The 7640-nt window shown below is 37.6% G+C and overlaps 1 pseudogene; it reads left to right on the top strand.

The window, feature by feature from the left end:
- Positions 1-3034: 3034 nt before the first annotated feature.
- LOC101348327 (olfactory receptor 2L13-like) overlaps positions 3035-7640 on the top strand; it is a 9190-nt pseudogene continuing 4584 nt past the window's right edge.

Below are 7640 nucleotides of genomic sequence, written 5' to 3'. Positions count from 1 at the left end.
AACTCTTTCAATTGTTTTTGTATTTTCTATTTCATTTAATTCTTCTCTAATTCTTATTATTTCCTTTCTTCTGACACCCGAGGGCTTCTTTTGATGCTGTATTTCTACTTGTTCTAATTGTAGGGTTAATGTTTTGATTATGGTCCTTTCTTCTTTTTGGATGTGTGCATTTATTGCTATAAGCTGACCTCTCAGCACTGCTTTTGCTGTGTCCCAAAGGGTCTGGTAGAATGTGTTTTCATTCTTCTTTGATTCTATGAATTTCTTTATTCCATCCTTAATTTCTTATATAACCCAGTAGTTTTTGAGCAAGGTGTTGTTCAGTTTCCATGTGTTTAATTTTCTTTCCTTTCTTTTTGTGTTGCTGATTTCCACTTCTATGGCTTTCTGGTCAGAAAAGATGCTTTGTAATATTTCGATGCTTTAGATTTTGTTAAGGCTTGCTTTATGGCGTAATATCTGGTCTATTCTGGAGAATGTTCCATGTGTGTTGGAAAAGAAAGTATACTTGGCTGCTGTTGGCTGGAGTGTTTCATATATGTCTATGAGATCAAGTTGGTTAATTGCAGCATTAACTCTTCCGTGTCTTTGTTGAGCTTCTTTCTGGATGTTCTGTCCGTCACCGAAAGTGGTTTGTTGATGTATCCTACTATTGTGGAGCTGTCTATCTCTCTTTTCAGTGCTGTTAGAGTTTGTTTTATGTAATTTGGAGCCTTGTCATTGGGTGTGTAAATATTTATTGTAGTCATGTCCCCTGGTGTATTGACTCTTTCATCATTATATAGTGTAATTCCTTATCCCTTGTGGTGGATTTTACTTTAAAGTCTATTTTGTCAAAGATTAATACTGACACTCCTGCTGTTTTTTGAGTGTTGTTTGCTTGATATATTTTTTTCCATCCTTTGAGTTTTAGTTTTTTTGTGTCTTGAAGTCTAAGGTGTGTCTCTTGTAGGCAGCATATAGACAGATTGTGTTTTTTTTTTTTTTTTAATGCAATCCGCCAGTCTCTGTCTCTTTATTGGTGCGTTTAGTCCATTTACATTCAGCGTAATTATTGATTGGTATTAGTTTAGTGACATCCTTTTGATGTCTTTTTTGTGTGTTGGTCACAGTTTTCTTTGTTCCACTTAATTTTCTGTGCTGAGTCGTTTTTCTTTACGTATTTTCTTGTCATCCTTTTCACTTTTGTTGATTTTGTGTTTCCTGAGTCTTTATATTTTTCTAGTTTTTTATTTTGACTTTCAGAATTGTTAGTTTCCTTTGTGGTTACCTTAATATTTACCCCTATTTTTCTAAGTTTATACTAGTCTTTTATTTCTTTATATTGCAGTGACTTCCTCTCCTTATGAAGAATCTATGTCTACATTTTTTAAGTCCCTCTTTTTTATTTTAATGTTGTCTTCTTTTAAATATTGACACCTTTTTCCTTATTTTCAGTGTTTTCGCTTTGATTTATTTTTATGACTTCCCTATGTGGGTTGATATCTGGTTGCTCTGTCCTGTGTTCTAGTCTTAGGATGTTATCTGATGTTACTGATTTTGTAACCAGAGGACTCCCTTTAATATTTCTTGCAACTTTGGCTTGGTTTTCGCAAATTCCCTAAACTTCTGTTTGTCTGGAAATAACCTAATTTCACCATCATATTTGAGAAACGTTTTTCTGGATATATAATTCTTGGCTGGCAGTTTTTTTTTTCGTTCAAGGCTTTATATATGTCTTCCCATTGCCTTCTTGCCTGCATGGTTTCTGCTAAGTAGTCTGAGCTTATTCTTATTGACTCTCCTTTGTAGATGACTTTTCATTTATTCCCTAGCTGCTCTTAAAATTCTCCCTTTATCTTTGGTTTTTGCAAGTTTGATTATAATATGTCCTGGTGACTTTCTTTTGGGATCTACCTTATGTGGGGTTCGATGAGCATCTTGGATATCTTGTCATTTTTCATGATATCAGGGAAGTTTTCTGCCAACAAATCTTCAACAGTTCTCTCTGTATTTTCTGTTATCTCCCCATTCTGGTACTCCAATCACTCGTAGGTTATTCCTCTTGATAGAGTCCCACATAATTCTTACGGTTTCTTCATTTTTTTAAATCCTTTTCTCTGATTTTTCCTCGAATAAGTTGGTGTCAAGTGCTTTATCTTCAGTCTCACTAATTCTGACTTCCATTGCTTCACTTCTGCTCCTATGACTTTCTATTGAGTTGTCTAATTCTGAAATTTTGTTGTTAATCTTCAGGATTTCTGATTGCTGTCTGTCTATGGATTCTTGCATCCTGATATATTTGTCATTATACTCTTCTCTAATCTTTTTAGTTTCCTCTATGGTGTGTTCTGTCTTTTGCTTAATTTCCTTCCTAATTTCTTGAAGCGTTCTGTATTTTAATCTTTTGTATTCTGCCTCTGGTAATTCCAAGAAATTTTCCTCCTCTGGAAAATTTCTAGATTCTTTATTTTGGGAGCTTCCTGAAGCCATCATAGATTGCCTCTTTATGTGATTTGATATTGATTGTTGTCTCTGAGCCATCAATAAGTTATTATATTTGCTTATTTTATGTTTGCTTACTTTGTCCTAGCTTCTTGTTTTGTTTCGCTATGCCCCAAAATCGGATGCTTGTATGAGCTAGTTTGATTATTGGCACCCTTGAAGCGCTAATGTCCTGTCACCAGGTGGTTAGATCTGTTACTAGGTACATGAGCTCAGGAGTCTACTCATTCCTCCTGTATGGATTCAGCTCAGGAGCCCAGGTAGAGAGCCACCAAGTGTGTGTGTGGTGTCTGCTGTAGCCTACAGTCCTCGATAGGCATGGGTGATTGGTGTACGCACAGGCGTTTGGCTGCAGCAGGGAGACATACTCTGAGCAAGGCAGGGGACTGACAGCTGTCTCCAAGTGTCCAGGAGGAAGGCATGTCCCCATTCCCTAGAGTGTGTAGGTGGGTGGGTTTTGCAGCAGGACTATCAGCACCTAATGTTGTTGGCTCTAAGGACTGGGCGGCACCTCTCATTCATGAGCCCCTATCACTAATGGGTAGGTGGCATGCGTGGAGCCCCCAGTCCTCATACCCTTGATGTAGGTAGGTAAATACCCTGCTTAATAGGTGGAGCAGTGTCAAATGTCAAGAACCTGCCACTTCACAGCTTAAACAGTTGCAGTTAAACTTCAAGTATATACCCTGTTGTGCTGTGGTAATGAGTGCCTATGCTGTTGAGATGGGCCCACACAAGTCAATGCAGAGAGAAAGACACTCAAAGTCCATTTATCCTTTATGCCTGTGCATAGGCAGAAGAGGTGTGCCTACCCTGGGTTCCTGGCTTAGGGGAGCTGGCTGTTTATTTTTTCCCCTGTTTGTTAATTTGTTCACTCTCCAAGACAAGGAGAATGGCTCTGGATGTGTGACAGATCCTACTTCCATCCCAGGGGACTCAGCAATTGCTGAAGCCGGTCTGGGACCCAGTGCAGAGCAGGGAGAGGGGAGGTAAATGGGAGAGAGATTTTTCCCTAAGGAGGGTGTTTTTGATCCGTGAGGTAGGCTGTATGCAATTACTTATCTTTTGTCAATCCAGGGCTGCTTCTCACTGGTTCTGGGTGGCCATGTAGACTCACTGGTGCTGGGTCTCTGCTGGTGTGGAAAACGTGCCTCCTGAGCACGGCCACTTTCCTGCCTCACCACTCACCCCCAAGCTGATCAGGCCTGAAGGCCTGGCAACTCCTCACTGCTTCCGAACCATCTCTCCCTCCCGCTGCCTCTCAGTCCTGTTCCTCAACTCTGTCTTTGATGTTTAGGGCCTCCAGATTGCCATATATAATCAATTCGCTTGTTTTTTCTGGTCTTTGTTGTAAGAAGGTCCACTGGAAGCTTCTGACTACTCTGCCATCTTGACCCCGCCTCCTCTTTAATGTAGACTATTTATTATATACTAAGACAAACATTTGACTAACTGACCTTAGACATGAACCCTACCTAACTGTTCTGACTTAGATACAAATTCAATTTAAAGACATGTTTAAGACTGCCTGTAATCAATATACACGTAAATGGAGGAATATTGCACAAAAGAGGATGAAGTCATTTTTTAGTTCCAAAAAGTCCTAAAGAAAAGAACCTTCAAATGTGGTCAGAGGTTTATGTTATAGAGAATGACCAGTGATAGGAGCAATGAGGAATGAAAGTTACAGTGTGTCTGTGGGAATTTCCTCGTTGTAAATTTTAGCTGATAAAGAAGAGATTTCATCATAGAAAGAGGTTTTTGTTTACCGCTGAGCATAATGATTAGTGAGATGATCTCTCAGTGTAGTCCGAGTGTCTATGTGAGGAAAATTTGGTGCTTAAAGTTTTTAAATTAATTCAATGGACTCTTAACAGGAAGTTTTGCCATTGTAAAACTACTTCCTCCCAAAATACAAACGCAAGCACTTCTGATAAGGTGAGTCATGAGGATATTATTGAAGCTAGTGATTTTGGTTAGCTCTAACCTAAGGGACATATTTTGAATATGTGGTTTTCCAATTGTAGGCAAATACTTTGCTACACAGAGAACAGATAAGCTCTATGTCAAATTGGAAAAGCCAAAAATGACTGTAAAATGTAGAAAGAGGTAATCTGAACCTATTAAAATTCTACAATGTGTTACTCTGGAGTAGTATGACCTTAATTAAAATAGTTAACCTTTCTGGGCCTGAAGCTCCTTAATGAATAAACAAACTGAGCTACAAATTGTGCCTCAGAAGAAAGGTTTGGTGATCTAATTTCAAAAAGAACAATGATTAGAAAACTTACGGAGCACAGTTCTACTCTGAAGCACATGGGGTCTCCATAAATCAGAGTTCACTCAGTGGTAAGTGGTTTTAAGGTTATGTTAAGGTTATCATAATGATTGTTAGGCTCCCTGGAGGAGAAATCACATGCCTATGTGAAGGGTCTTGCATTTATTACTTAACTTAATTCTCACAAAAAGAAGCATTATGATCAAATGCCTGCAGAATCTGACTCCTGTGGATAACTGTGAGGCCAGCACCTAGAAAGACCACTGCTCCCCTCTCTTCCTGGGCTGTCTTGATTCTCTGGAAACCAGTCTCCTACACAGAGATTTGCAGGAAACTCTCTGCTCACTCAAAGAGTATACTGTGTAATCTCTAAAACACACACAAGATCACTCCATACTCTAATGGCATCTTGTCTCACCCAGAACCAAATCTAAATCCTTATCATGGCCTGGTATTTGCCACACAAATGCCCACACATCCTGTGCCCATTCCCTCTTAAGCCCTGTGCTCTGGAAACACTGGTTTCCTTGCTGTTTTCCTGGAAATAAAACTAAATATGTTCTCACTCCAGGGCTTTTCACTTGCTGTACTTTTTGGGTAGAATATTCTCAACCAGACCTGTTCTAATATTGCTTCCTGATAGAGGCTTTCTTGTATCTGAAAGTGCTCTATCTCCTTACTCTATTTTATTTTATTCATTGTTACATAACTTTACATTTTATGTTTCAGTATACTCTGTCACCCATTAAATTTTAACTACATGATTATGGGGGCTTGTATATTTTAATCACCAGTGCCTCTCAGTATCAACAGCACTGCAATAAAATGAAAAAAATTGCGAATATTTTTGAATAAATGAATGCTTCATGTTGATGATGATGACAATCTTTACCTGTTAGATTATCAGTTTTTATTTCTACAAAGTTAAAAGAAACAGTCCACGACCCCTTCTAGCTGCTATCATCCCAACTAGCATCCTCATCCAATGATATCACACATCTGTCATGTTCCCTGATGTTGCATTTTTTTCACCGTTAAATATTTGTCAAGGAGACAGCTATAAAATGTATCCATTTTTTTTACCACAAACTCTCTCACAATTTTACTCATGCTTATCAAAGTTATGGAAAGTAGCAGTTGATTTTCAGTTAATGAATTGAAGAATTATAACAGACCATATATTGCTGATCTTCCCTGTTTAAAAATGAATAATCCAAGATTACTACTAAAATTGATACCCTGGAAGGAATGCAGTATCAGAGTTTTCCCTTCAGACAGAAGTGTATAAAGTCATAAGGCAGGAAATCCCACACCCAGACTGGGTTAAGGCTGAAAGCCTATATACAGTAGATATATAAGAAGTGTCACAACCATAATTTAGGTTTGTTTAAGAGATTGAGTTGGAAAAAAAAAAAACAATTACCAGAATTGAGGTGACATAAATATAAAAAGAAAGGCCATAAAAGGTTGAGATACAATACTCTCAATGAATGGTCTGTCAATAAAAAGCTAGAAAAATTCATTAGAAAGGAAAATTTCTTCACATTCATCTCTTCTTGATTTCATTATTCTAAGAGATTAATATTTTGTTTAAATTTCATTACATTACATAATGAGGTCCTAAGATAACTGCAAATATATGTAATCTATAAATCAATATAGAAGCCAGAACATACATCTCATACCTGCTTTTCTTAGTTGACCACCTTTGCAACTGCCTGACTCTGCTGCCATCTACTGTATAAAAACGAAACTACAGTAAGAGAAAATGCCTTCTTTACTCACCATGGAGTTCCGTTTGGGCAGTGGTTAAGCACTGGGCTGCTAATCAAAAGGTTGGCAGTTCTAATCCACCAACCACTCGTTGGAAACCCTGTGGAGGACAGTTCTACTCTGTCCTATTGGGCTGTTATGAGTCGGAGTCTACTTGATGGCAATGGGTTTTAGTTTTTTTTTTGTTTACTCTTCAAGTGGATCCCTGGGTGGTAAAAACAGTTAAGGATCTGGGCTGCTAACCCAAAGGTTGGAGGTTCAAGTACATTTAGAGGTGAGTTGAATGAAAGGCCTGGTGACCTACTTCTGAAAAACCAGTCATTGAAAACCCTATGGAGCACAGTTCTACTCTGACACAAATGATGTCCTTGTGACTCAGAACAGACTCCTCAGCAAAAAAAAAAAGATTTTTTTTTTAATCTCAGTATGGTTTGGCCTAGTTGGAAATGTGGAATAAACCTCAGTCTCTTGCAGAAGTTTAATTATTATGCAATTTAACTTAAGATGAATTAGGCACTATCACAGTCATTTACCAAACAGTAAGTAAACTTGGAATATGAACAAACTAGAGATTTGAAGCAAGAACAGATTAAATTCCATTTTCAATGTTAACTATATTTGAGAAAGTTATTCTTCACATTTATAAATACTACTTTCTATATTCAAAAAAGTGGATATTTATGCCTAACTTTACATAATTTCAGGGAGGGTTATAACAAGCAAGATAAATTGAAAAAAACCTTAATGTAAGACCTATACAAAGAAAACTACAAAACACTACTGCAAGAAACCCAAAGTGATCTACATAGATGGAAAAAGATACCATGCTCATGGATAGGTAGACTCAACATTGTGAAAATGACAATTCTACCCAAATCAATTTACAAATACAATGCAATTTCAATCCATATACCAACAACATTCTTCAAAGAGATGGAAAAACTAATCATTAACTCTATATGGAAAGGGAAGAAGCCTTGAATAAGTAAAGCACTATTGAAGAAGAAGAATAAAGTTGGAGGACTCACACTAACTGAACTCAGAACCTTCTATACAGCTACAGTAGTAAAAACAGCCTGATACTGGTACAACGACAGATACATTG

Source organism: Trichechus manatus, unplaced genomic scaffold, assembly GCF_000243295.1.
Source record: "Trichechus manatus latirostris isolate Lorelei unplaced genomic scaffold, TriManLat1.0 scaffold00290, whole genome shotgun sequence".
Lineage (NCBI taxonomy): Eukaryota > Metazoa > Chordata > Mammalia > Sirenia > Trichechidae > Trichechus > Trichechus manatus.
The sequence above is the reverse complement of the archived record's forward strand: the minus strand, read 5'-3'. Positions and strand labels throughout refer to the sequence as shown.